The sequence below is a fragment of the Bos grunniens genome, chromosome 5 (genome assembly GCF_055505025.1).
Source record: "Bos grunniens cultivar Pamir isolate PY7600 chromosome 5, Bosgru_T2T1.0, whole genome shotgun sequence".
Lineage (NCBI taxonomy): Eukaryota > Metazoa > Chordata > Mammalia > Artiodactyla > Bovidae > Bos > Bos grunniens.
Window position 1 is genome coordinate 66,785,604 of NC_141169.1, and position 12,559 is coordinate 66,798,162.

General features: G+C 39.7%; 1 long non-coding RNA gene across 1 annotated transcript in view; it reads left to right on the forward strand.

Moving 5' to 3' along the window:
* The window catches only part of LOC147372315 (uncharacterized), an 88,231-nt gene that overhangs the window by 48,915 nt on the left and 26,757 nt on the right, over positions 1-12,559 (forward strand). The window lies entirely within an intron of this gene.

Genomic DNA, 12,559 nt, shown 5'->3' on the forward strand with positions numbered 1-12,559 from the left:
AGTCTGGTCTACAAAACTTTTTGCTTAATTGTCCAGTCTTCCAGTCTCTCTCTTTCCCTCCTGCAGCTTAGTGGAGAAGTCTTTGAAGATCTCAAAGAGGTAACACTTCAAAGACAAAAGAACTTGGGTCTCTGAGATACTATTTAGGGCATCATTGACTAACCAAGAATACTTGCATTACACTATTGCATGTGTCAGCCATAAACTTTTTTTTTCTCTATCAAATGTGGTTTTTATTCAACTGACAAGAACTTTTCTACAGCTACACTCGTGGAACATCACATGGCAAAAAGAGGAGTTTTTTCCTCTAGACTTTTTCCCTTTTTTTTTTTTTACCTTATTAAAAATGAGATTGGTCCTAAAAATAGAGAAAGTTGAAGGCTGTTTTTTATCATTGTCAGTTTGCTGCTGCTGCTGCTAAATCACTTCAGTCGTGTCTGACTCTGTGTGACCCCATAGACGGCAGCCCACCAGGCTCCCCTGCCCCTGGGATTCTCCAGGCAAGAACACTGGAGTGGGTTGCCATTTCCTTCTCCAATGCATGAAAGTGAAAAGTGAAAGTGAAGTCGCTTAGTCGTGTCCGACTCTTCTCGACCCCATGGACTGCAGCCCACCAGGCTCCTCCATCCATGGGATTTTCCAGGCAAGAGTACCGGAGTGGGGTGCCATTGCCTTCTCCATCATTGTCAGTTTAAACTTGCCTAATTCAAGTGCTAAGTTTAAGGCAAGCTTCCTAGATTGATCATGACTACCTACTTTTCAAGAGTACCCAGTAGATTCCAAAATTGAATCTACTACTCTGTTTAAGTATGAGCTCTCTCATCTCCATGATCAGAAATAATGGCTTGTTTAATCTCTCACTTTTATAGTCCTTGAAATACATATGAGTGGTAACAAAACCAAAGAGCTGGTCAACTTCTCCCAAAATATACTTTAGTAAACCCAGAGAAAACTCTTTGGTGTAGAATGTGAAAAGGTCTAGGGATCCCCATGCCTGGTTAGGATTAGGCTAACCAGTCTATTACCTATAGAGGCTGCCTAGGATGGGGTGGCTGATGCTTAGGTCTGTAAATGCTGGGAAAGAAATAGAGAGAATTAAGTTTTGACTTCCTTAATGCCTTAGAGCCAGATTGGCACTTGTCACCACTCAATGACTTGTACTCATGTGACAGCCTTACCACTTCCTGTTTTGATCCAAAAAAAAAAAAAGAACTCTAAGAGAGAAATGAGGCAACAAAACTGAAGAAGGCCCAGTATGTCCTTTTTTTCTCTTCCATTTATTCAACATACATTTCACATTATGTTGTTATGTTGCACCTATTATGTTTACAACTCTGTGTGTATGTTTGGAAGGATGGGATTCAAATAAATGTAATAAACAGATCTGCTTCCAGGGAAATGTTTAGATTGATGGGATTAGACATGGCAAGCAGCTGTTTAAAAGATATTATAGAGAAGATAGGGCACTGGGTCTTATGAGACAGAGCCAGGTTCAAATGCAGGCTTTACCAATGACTGTGGTTCAAACTTGAGCACCTACTTAAACACCTAAATTCAGTTTCCTCATCTGTAATTTTTGAGGATTGCTGAAAGAATTAGAGAATTTCCTAGCACAGTGCCTGGCAAACAGTAGGTGTTTAGTAAGTGATAGCTCTTCTTACATGGGGAGACAAGGCACACACACACATCTGAGCAGTTGGATGTTTAAGAAATGGCAAACAATTGGCATAGACAAGAAAAATTGTTTAGTGTGGAGGAGGGAAATTACATTAGGCTGGAGCAGACAAAATAAGTCATTAATTTTTCTTAAGTCTTCCTTTTGAAACATTTCTCAGTTCTAATCTAATATGGATGCCAAATCTAAATGCGTAATTCACATGCACCATCACCCTGAAAGGTATAAATGGAGAGAGGAATTCATTGTTCTAGAAGAAAATTTCCTCTATTGGGTGAAAAATTCACAGCAGGCTTTGCTGATTCATATATACACATTTATGTGTGTGTGTGCATGAGTGTGCTTTCACATGTGTGTGACAGATATGCTATATACATGAGAGATAAGTCATAAAAATTGTTAATATGCTCACAAACAAAGAATTATGATACAGTTCTAAAATTATAGAGATCCAGAATTCAAAGAGGATCTCTCAGTCCAAGCCATTCATCTTACTACAGAGGAAACAGACCCAAAGAGGTGAAATGACTTGTCCAAGGCCATATAACTAGGTAACTGTAAAGCCAGGACTTGAATCTTAAATCTTCTGTATTTCTGGCCCAATGCCCTTACCACTAACTCCTTTCTAGTCAAGGCTTAAGGAGCTATTCCATAATGCAACTGGACAGAGCCCCCTGGAGGTTTTAGTTCCAAGGAGTAAAGACTTCCCCCAAAGACTTACCAGTATTATGGACAGAGGTCAGATTTGAACTAAAACTCTATTAATGGAGTTCACAAAATAGTTAAATATACTTAAAACAGCCCTCATCTATTGAACACTTGCTATGTGCCAGGCGCTGTGCCAATTGCTTTATATATATATATTTCATGTATTAATTTACTTAACTTTTTATTTGTGAGACAGGCATCTAAGCTCTGTGCTAGGATCCAATAGTGAAAAGACGTACATGGTTCTTGGCCTCACAGAACCTCTAGCCTTCCATGTGTGCTGTGTTCTTAGTCTCTCAGTCGTGTCTGACTCTTTGCGACCTCGTAGACTGTAGCCTGCCAGGCTCCTCTGTCCATGGGGATTCTCCAGGCAAGAATACTGAAGTGGGTTGCCATACCCTCCTCCATGAGATCTTCCCAACCCAGGGACTGAACCTAGGTCTCCCGCATTGCAGGTGGATTCTTTACTGTCTAGCCTTCCATAGGTTTGTTTATTACATCTGTTTACAGGTGATTTAATGGGCCCAGAGAATAACAATGATGGCTACCAAACATTGACCACCTACCCCACACCAAACACTTTTCCAAGCAGTCTCTGAGTAAATCTGTACAACAACTCTGAAATAGGAAACAGGGCATAGAAAGCTGAAATGTCTGGTTCAGGGTCACACAGGTAGTAAGCAGTAGAACACGGACTGGAATCATGGTTTTCTGGTACCAGTGTCCATGATTTTAGCTACTACCTTACACTGACCAGTTGGATTCCAGTTATGCATGCTAAAAGATGGTACAGATGACTTCAAAACTCTGCCAGTGAGACCTAGGATCCAAGAAGCATAAATTACTGTTTACAGACAAATTCTGTGTTTTTGGCAGTTGTATATAGATAATAATATTTGCTAGAGTGCTTATCATATGTCAAAGTACTGCGCCTGTATACCTGATATCCAAGTAAAACACAAGCATAATACTGGCCTGTAGTAGATCCTCAATATAGTAGACAAATGGTAAGCAGTAGGAATAAATAAGTAAGGCTGGAGTAAACCTAGAAATTATTAAGAAATAGAGGCTGCTGGTAGTTACGTGTTGGATATGCATTTGGACAAAGATATGTTTATATTTTTTCAAGGTTGTAGTTTCTTAATTTAAATATAGAGGTAACAAATCTCTATATAAACCTTCACTCACCTGTTAGAAAGAGGGCAATTTCTGCAGAATTACATATTAGTCATAAAATTTATTATGTTCTATACTTTATCCATCTGTTTAAGGCACCCTGTTGCAAGGCATGGACACACTACTTGAAAATAAAAACACAAACTTGAATGATTTTTGGTTTCACATAAATTCTATTAAAGAAAAACAAAACAGTGAAATCACAAAATTTCTCCATTCCCTTCCACCATATGGGTTTCTTTGAGGTTTAATAATATTATAAATAAAGCAGCCTCAAGATTAAATGCAAAACAGTGAACAATTTAGAAACATTTTGAAGAAGCAAGTATTATATCCCAGTGTTGCCAGACTTTCAACAAAAGTAAGATAGAAAACAGAGCGAGGACTCTCATTTGTTCTATCAAGAAAGCATAAATATTGGCTCCGTATTAAGCCAACCTCTTGCAGCTGTACACCAGCTCTCCACTATTAAAAAGATTCTTAAATTCCCAGGGAAACAAAAATCAATTTCAACCCTATAAGTCTGTATATAAATCTATTGTGCTTTATTCCAAATATTTTCTCATCAAGGAGCTTGGAACACATTTTTTTTTTTTCCTGAAAGAGAAAGTCTCCAGTTCACCCATTACACCATTATAAATATTTGAATGACTTCCAGTAACTTTGCTTAGAAAAATCTCAATGTCTGCATAACATGTTAATGACAGCTCAGCAGCAATGTCAATACATTTCATTTCCCGGCAAGACAATTATTCAAAGCAATAGATTGGAATTCTGATTGCCCTTTTCATGTATTATATTTCACTTTTGTCACAGCACATTGGATGGTTACTCTTGCCCTCTTGGCAAGATACTCATTTCTGAGCTTATATTTAAAATCTGTTTTATCTGTTAAAGCTTAGAATGAGCTAAGTGATTACTATTCTAATCCTAAATCAATATGCGTAGTCAGGTCTTGAAAGAATTCCAATCACTGTAGTCCTCGTTTATATTATAGATGGATAATAATGGCATTGTGCTGTTTTCCTTGGGGCTCATTTTATGTGTTCTATTTGTCAGAATTAAGGTTGCTGGTCTAGTGACTATGGTTCAAACAAAGAAACGGATGTGATGTTAATTTTTGCCAAAGTGAAATATATATATTTGCTAAAGTTTGGAGAAATAGAGTAGGATAGAGTTGTACTTCTCAGACTTTAGTGTGCATTAGAATTTCCTGCAGAGCTAGTTAAAACAGATTCCTGGGCCCCACAGCCAGTGATTATCATTCAGGAAGTCTGTGTAGAGTTCGGGACTTTGATTTCCAACAAGTTCCCAGGCGATGCTGATGTTGCCAGTTCAAGGACCACCTCTTGAGGAGCAGTGAAACAAAGTGGAGTGGTCACTAACAATGGCTAAAATCTTGCCTTTGCCATTTACAGGCTTGTTGATTTGGGGTAGTTTGCTTAACCTATTTTTAAGCCTTAGTTCCCTTATCTGCTCAATGGGCTTTTTATAAGGATTAGATAATCCTTATTATTTGTCACTTGACAGTGCTGGATGGATACCTGGTGTGTGCGAAATACATTACAATCTTGGCCGTTAGAAATGACGAATTCTCCTTTTCTGGGATCTGTCTGGTTGAATATGTAGTTCTTCTGTTCCCTATTCTAGTGTGTTTGACAAATTCTTTGTTAAGTATGTCTAGATTAGGAGTTATCAGATAGATGCATGAGCAATGATTCAGGATTTGAATTGCTCAGGTGGGACTTAAAACAGTTAAATATTTTGATCCCTGGGCCTTCCAACCAAATACCATGCTGAAACTTTCTCTGTCCTTTGAAATATTTTTCATTTAAATTGCTTTCTAGTCCACATCTCTACAGTTATATTTCCTTATGAATGATCTTTTAAAGAACAACATCAGTTTATTTTCAAAATCAAACTCAAATCTTTGGAGACTAATATCCATTCTCTCCATATTTCGCTACTAAGAAGCCTGGTGTTCTGCCAAGGCAACATATTAATAAATTTAAGCTTGAGATTTTCATTGTCATGTGAACGTTGAAATTGGCTCTCAATTACACAAAGCAGCCAATTCAACAGGATACATGTACTGGATTTACAACAAACGTGTCTGTGAAAAAATTAGTTTAAAATCCCTGATTTTGTGGTTTGCATTTAATTTGTTAAATAGGCATAATCCATCAGTCATAAGCATCTCAGCCAATTCAGGGTAATTTTGAGAAACATAGAATTTTACTTTAATCAAATGTTAACAAGTCAATTTGTCTTGCATTCAATCATTTACTGGTTTTTGCTTAATACTAAGTCCCATTTCAGTGGTGGGTGATGGTTTAGACTCTTGGGGAAAACACTTACCCCACGCTCCCAGAGTTTACAGTTTAGATAAAAGCACAGTTATTAGAACCCCATTTTAACAGACTGACAAATCTCCAGTCTTCACCAGTTAACAAGCTGTAGAAAGTTTCAGTCCATTATTTGTGTTTATACTTTGGCCACCTGACGTGAAGAACTGACTCACTGGAAAAGACCCTGATGCTGGGAAAGATTGAAGGCAGGAGGAGAAGGGGATGACTGAGGATGAGATGGTTGAATGGCATCACTGACTCAATGGGCATGAGTTGGAGCATGCTCCGGGAGTTGGTGATGGACAGGGAGGCCTGGCGTGCTGCGATTCATGGGGTCGCAAAGAGTCGGACACGACTGAGTGACTGAACTGAACTGAACTCATGAATCTGTTAGCCATCATCCAAAGCTTCAAATACACCGGATGATGTCTTCTAGAAGGAGAGCATTTCCAGAGCTCCTAACCAAAGGACAACTTTACTTCCTATGATTTTTTTCTTTTTGTAAAATGAATGTAGAGGAAGCAAATCAAGTCAGCTTCGTAGCTTGTAACTAGCTGTTACACAAATTCTCTTGTAAGATGACGTGATTGAAGACAAATGTGTGTGTGCACGAAGCCGCTTCAGTAGCATCTGACTCTTTTCGACCCTAAGGATTGTAGCCTGCCAGTTTCCTCTGTTCATGGGATTCTCCAGGCAAGAATACTGAGGTGGGTTGCCATGCCGCCCTCCAGGGGATATTCCCAACCCAGGGATCAAACCCACATCTCTTATGTCTCCTGCACTGGCACACAGGTTCTTTACCACCATGGGCATCTGGGAAACCCTGAAGACAAATACTAGTCTGTATGTCAAACTTGATTTTTTGAGCTTTTCTAAAGATGCAGAGATTTACATTCAAATGACCTGTTATGCACCAAATGTTGTGACTCCACCCACAACCCCCAATCTTACCGAATTCATCTGTTAAGGCCTACCCTCCAGTGTGATAATATCTGGAGATGGAGCTTTGGGGAGGTAATCAGAGTTAGATGAGGTCATGAGGGTGGGGCCTTCATGATGTTATTAGTGTGCTTATAAGAAGAGACACCAGAGAGCTTGCTCTCTTTCTCCCCAATGTGAGGACACAGCAAGAAGTGTCTGTCTATGAATCAGGAAGCACCTTTCACCAGAAACATGGCTCCTTAGATCTTGGACTTCCCAGCCTCTAGAAGTGTGAGAATAAATATGTTTTTGTTTAAGTCACTCAGTCTATCTTACTTTGTTATGGCAGCCTGAATAGACTAAGACATGATTTAAGAAAGATGATTTGTTTTAATACAAAGGGATTAGTATTAATACAAGAAGGTGGAACACTTCAAACTTATCTCTTGTCATCCTCAAGCAGGGGCCTCAGTCTCAGTCTGTCAGTCTGGCTCTTGGCCACTACCAGCACATGATTTGTTCTTTCTTGCCTCCGGTAGGCACTCTTTGTGCTGTTTTCTTTACCCCAAAGCTTCCACTTCTGGCTCAGAGGCTCATATCAAAGTAATCTTGATTAGGCCTAGTTGTTTCCCAAATGATCTTTCATTGCAAAGTTTGTTTCACAGTATACACTTATTTGCATTTCTCTACTGTGTCTTCATGTGGTTCGAGGATATAAAGTTTATTTCCTTAACAAGACCTTGAGCATCTCCAAGCCAAACCTAGGGTCTAGACTTTTCCAATCTGTTGTGTTCTCTACTGGCCCTTGTAGAGTATTGTGCAAATAAAATGGGAATAAAACTTACCTAATGAAGATTAAACTAAATGCTGAGAGCCAACGAATGTTCTGAGCAAATGAATCAAGTAATGCAAGGAAGTACAATAAAAGCCTGGCTCCAAAGCCTATGGGTGGGGGTGCAAGAGGGTTGTTCTGGACAAATGAGTTTAATAGATGGCTGAGGATTTATCCTTTTAAATACCAAGAGTTTTAATTATCTTATATGGAAACATTTCCAGTATATTAATCTTCCCTGCCTTCTAAAATAATGCATTATAAACATTATCCAACTTGTAGTATTGTGCTATTACGCTGAGAAGCCCTCAGGCTCTTTGGAGGTATGCAGAACTGTTTGTCTCTATTCTAAATGGCTGCGGATCACTGTTTTATTTTTTTTTATTGTTGCTTTGTTTTTTAGCTTTTTTGGGGTCCTCCCTTGTTGCTAGACTGTCAGTCTCACTGATGCCAATGTGACTGATTATGCCATGTCTATTCCCTGCTCCTAATTTGCTGCTCCTCATCTGAAATGAGCTTGTAAATCAAATACTGGAGCTTGCTGTGGTTGTTGTCATGATTATTATTGTTAAAGATGTGTGTAATCTGAGAGCAAAGGGCTCTGTGTGAGGGCTTGCCAGGGTCTCCAGGGCTAAACTGCACAAGAGACAAATACATATATGTTATGAACTCCTAGTTCAGCTGCTCTGAAGCCTTTTAAACTTAATTTCCATTTTTGCTTTTCTGGTCTGAAAGTCAAAATTTCTGGAAATTCATTTTTCACATCAATTAGGAATTTAGCCATGAGTTTGGCAAGGAATCACTGAGTGCTTACAAAGTGTAACATACAGGCTGGGTGCTGTAAGCTGGGCATTTAAAATGGGTACTCTATTGTTCAGCTTACTCTCTGTTTTCTGAATTACTAGCACATAGTAGGTACTCAAGAAATATCTGTTCATCAATGAAATGAACTTTATTATCTGAGCAGATACAAGATATTGACACACATACTTACACAAACAAGCTTGCAATATTAGCTGTAGTAAGGATTAAAACAAAAATACAAAAAAGTATATACAAGGACTAAAAGATTATTTCCTGCTGGAAAATGCAGAAAGTCTTCATGGAAGAGGCAGTGGTTGTGACTGGGACTTGAAGGATGGGTCATATTTCAATTAGCAAGAAGTTAAAGAGACAAAAACACCAGAGACAAAGGCCAGATGCTAAGATGGGCAGGGCATATTTGGGGGACAACTAGTACATTTTGACTGTAGTACATGGAAGGGAGTAGGGAGATCACATTATAACATTATATTGGGGTCACAGCATGGGTGGGCTTTGACTGTCAGGCTAAAGAGTCTGGATTTTGTTTATTAGGTGATGGGGAGGAACTGAGGGTTTTTGAGCTGAGAGATGACATGCTTTGAGCTGGGCTTTAGAAATCTTGGTAAATGTTGGAATTTAGGAGTTAAAGGGAAATAGGGCTGAGGTAATTCCAGGGGCACAAGTGGGAGACAAGATGGGCCTGAACTAGGATGTAGGCAGTGAGAACTGCAGAGAAGGAGTGATTGTCTGAGAAACTGCCGAGGTAGAATAAGAGGACGTGGCAACTTATTTTTGTTAGGAGCGATGGAGAAGGGCATGTTGGGTATAACCCCAAGTGATGAACTTTCCAAAACAAACTAGAAGAGTCCAAAAGAACAGGCTTAAAGAGATGGTGATGAGTTTGTCTTGGGACATGCTGAGGTGTGAGAGTCAATTGTTGATAGCTCTGCTGTGAAAAGCATGAATGGGAAACTGCCCTGAAAAACACCAAAAGGATAACAAATATAAAATTAGGGTTTACGTGAACTCAGCTCACAAAAAGGAGGTAAAAGGTCAACGTCCTATTTTTAGTTCTTTCTTGACATGACTGTATTAAAAAATACAGTAAAAAATGTAATAGTCATTCTTATTTTCAAGTGCACTTTGAGAAAACTTCTACTTGTTTTTCCTTGTCTTATCAAGAGTAATACTTATTAAGAGTAAGAGTATCAAGATTACTCTTGATAAGACTGGCACTATAATATTAGTGACTTCCCTGATGGCTCAGACGGTAAAGCATCTGCCTGCAATGCGGGAGACCCGGGTTCGATCCCTGCGTAGGGAAGATCCCCTGGAGAAGGAAATGGCAACCCACTCCAGTACTCTTGCCTGGAAAATTCCATGGACAGAGGAGCCTTGTAGGCTACAGTCCATGGGGTGGCAAAGAGTCAGACATAAAGAGTCGGCGCTATAATACTACCTGAGCATTATTGGAATTGCTCATGGATTAGTAGCAGCTCTCATCTGAAATAAGACAGCGAACAAGAAATATACTGAGAAAACTTCCCCCAAACAGCAGGTGGATTTGACTTCTACCATCAGAAACAAAGATGTTTTCAGATTAGCAGGCAGCTTCCCTCCATGGAACAAGAACAAGTACAGAAGCTAGAATATTAACTTGGATTTTGTAGATTGGAAATATAGGATTCTGACCTGTAAACAAGAGGGAAAGTACATTCTAGGCAAAGAAAGCCATGTATACAAACCTAGCATGAGAGAATGATATGGCACCATCAGGGGATGGCAAGAAGCCATCTGGCTGGAGCATGTGTGTAGAGAATATGAGGGAGAGGCCACACAATCAGGGAACTAGACAGACCTGCAGCTTGAGAGCTGGTCTGGGGCCAGGGAGTGTGGTGGGCTTCATATACAACACTGAATGAAGTTTGCACTTTATTAACAGTGGGAGCCATCCCAGGGGTCCACTGGGGAGGCACGACAATCAGATGGGTCCAAGCAAACTCTGGTGGCTCTAGTGGATGACTTAAGAATGGAGGAACAGAGGCAGAGATGAGGGTGCTATGAGGTACTACAGAAAGCAATTGAGGATCTGAGTAAATGAGGTTATGAACTTAGTTTAGCCTATAATGGGCTTCCCTGATGGCTCAGATGGTAAAGAATCCACCTGCAATGCAGGAGATACAAGAGACACAGTTTTGATCCCTTGGTTGGGAAGATCCACTGGAGAAGGGCATGGTTACACACTCCAGTATTCTTGCCTGGAGAATTCCATGGACAGAGGGGCCTGGTAGGCCCTAGTCCATGGGGTCTCAAAGAGTCAGTAAGACTAAACGAATAACACTTACACTTCTTTCACTTTAGCCTATAGTAGATACTCAATGTGTGCTAGCTCATAGACTATTTAGGTTGACAGCAGCATTTGACCCACCCATCAGAATTGGATGAGCCTCCTCGTGGATTCAAATCAGCCCTAGCAGTAGGTTGCTGGGCCAGATGCCCTGAAATGTGAAAGGTGTGTGAGTGTGTGTGTGTGTGTGTTAGTTGCTCAGTCGTGTCCGATTCTTTGCAATCCCATGGACTATAGCTCACCAGGCTCCCCTGTCCATGGAATTCTTTTTTTTTCAGCAATTAAGATATTTATTTCATTATAATAATACTAAGAAATATCATTGTAAGGTTGTGCATTTTTGTTTCATTCTTGTTCAGTGATATTGTTTTTTTTTTAAATTTAATTTTATTTAACTTTACAATATTGTATTGGTTTTGCCATATATCAAAATGAGTCTGCCACAGGTATACATGTGTCCCCCATCCTGAACCCTCCTCCCTCCTCCCTCCCCATACCATCCCTCTGGGTCATCCCAGTGCACCAGACTCAAGCATCCAGTGTCGTGCATCGAACCTGGACTGGTGACTCGTTTCATATATGATATTATACATATTTCAATGCCATTCTCCCAAATCATCCCACCCTCTCCCTCTCCCACAGAGTCCAAAAGACTGTTCATACATCAGTGTCTCTTTTGCTGTCTCGTATACAGGGTTATTGTTACCATCTTTCTAAATTCCATATATATGCATTAGTATACTGTATTGGTGTTTTTCTTTCTGGCTTACTTCACTCTGTATAATAGGCTCCAGTTTCATCCACCTCATTAGAACTGATTCAAAGGTATTCTTTTTAATGGCTGAGTAATACTCCATTGTGTATATGTACCACAGCTTTCTTATCCATTCATCTGCTGATGGACATCTAGGTTGCTTCCATGTCCTGGCTATTATAAACAGTGCTGTGATGAACATTGGGGTACACGTGTCTCTTTCCCTTCTGGTTTCCTCAGTGTGTATGCCCAGCAGTGGGATTGCTGGATCATAAGGCAGTTCTAGTTCCAGTTTTTTAAGGAATCTCCACACTGTTTTCCATAGTGGCTGTACTAGTTTGCATTCCATCCATGGAATTCTTCAGGCAAGAATACTGGTAGCCATTCCCTTCTCAAGGGAATCTTCACAACGCAGGGATATAACCCTAGTCTACCTCATTGCAGGCAGATTCTTTAGCATCTGAGCCACCAGGGAAGCTGGAAGTGTGAAAGGTACTAGAAGATTAATAATGTAGCCAGAAGCCAAGTTTTATCTTTGGTTTGGGGCACATTTTAATGCAGAAGATACATGAAAGCGAAATACCACCAGCTTCTGGTTGATCTGCTTCCTTACAGCATACAGAGCACCGTGAGGCATAGTCATACTGGACAGGGACATGGCAAGTCCTTTGTAGCGGGGTGCAATGGAGTTTCTAAAAAGTTCAAGGGAAAACTGCAAGAGATCTCCGTTAAAGAGACTCTATTTGTTGTTTAAACATAGTGAATATGTACTGCCCTACAGGTCCATTCTGTCCAACACAGTAATCACTAGACATTAAGCATTTGAAATGTGACCAGAGTTCAAATTCAGATTGTCTGCGAGTATAAAATATACACCAGATTTCAAAGACTTAGTGTGAGAAAAATACTCTAAAATATTTCATGAATACTTTTTGTATTGGTTATATGTTATAATACTGTTAGATTTATTGGATTAAGCAAAATGTATTGTTAA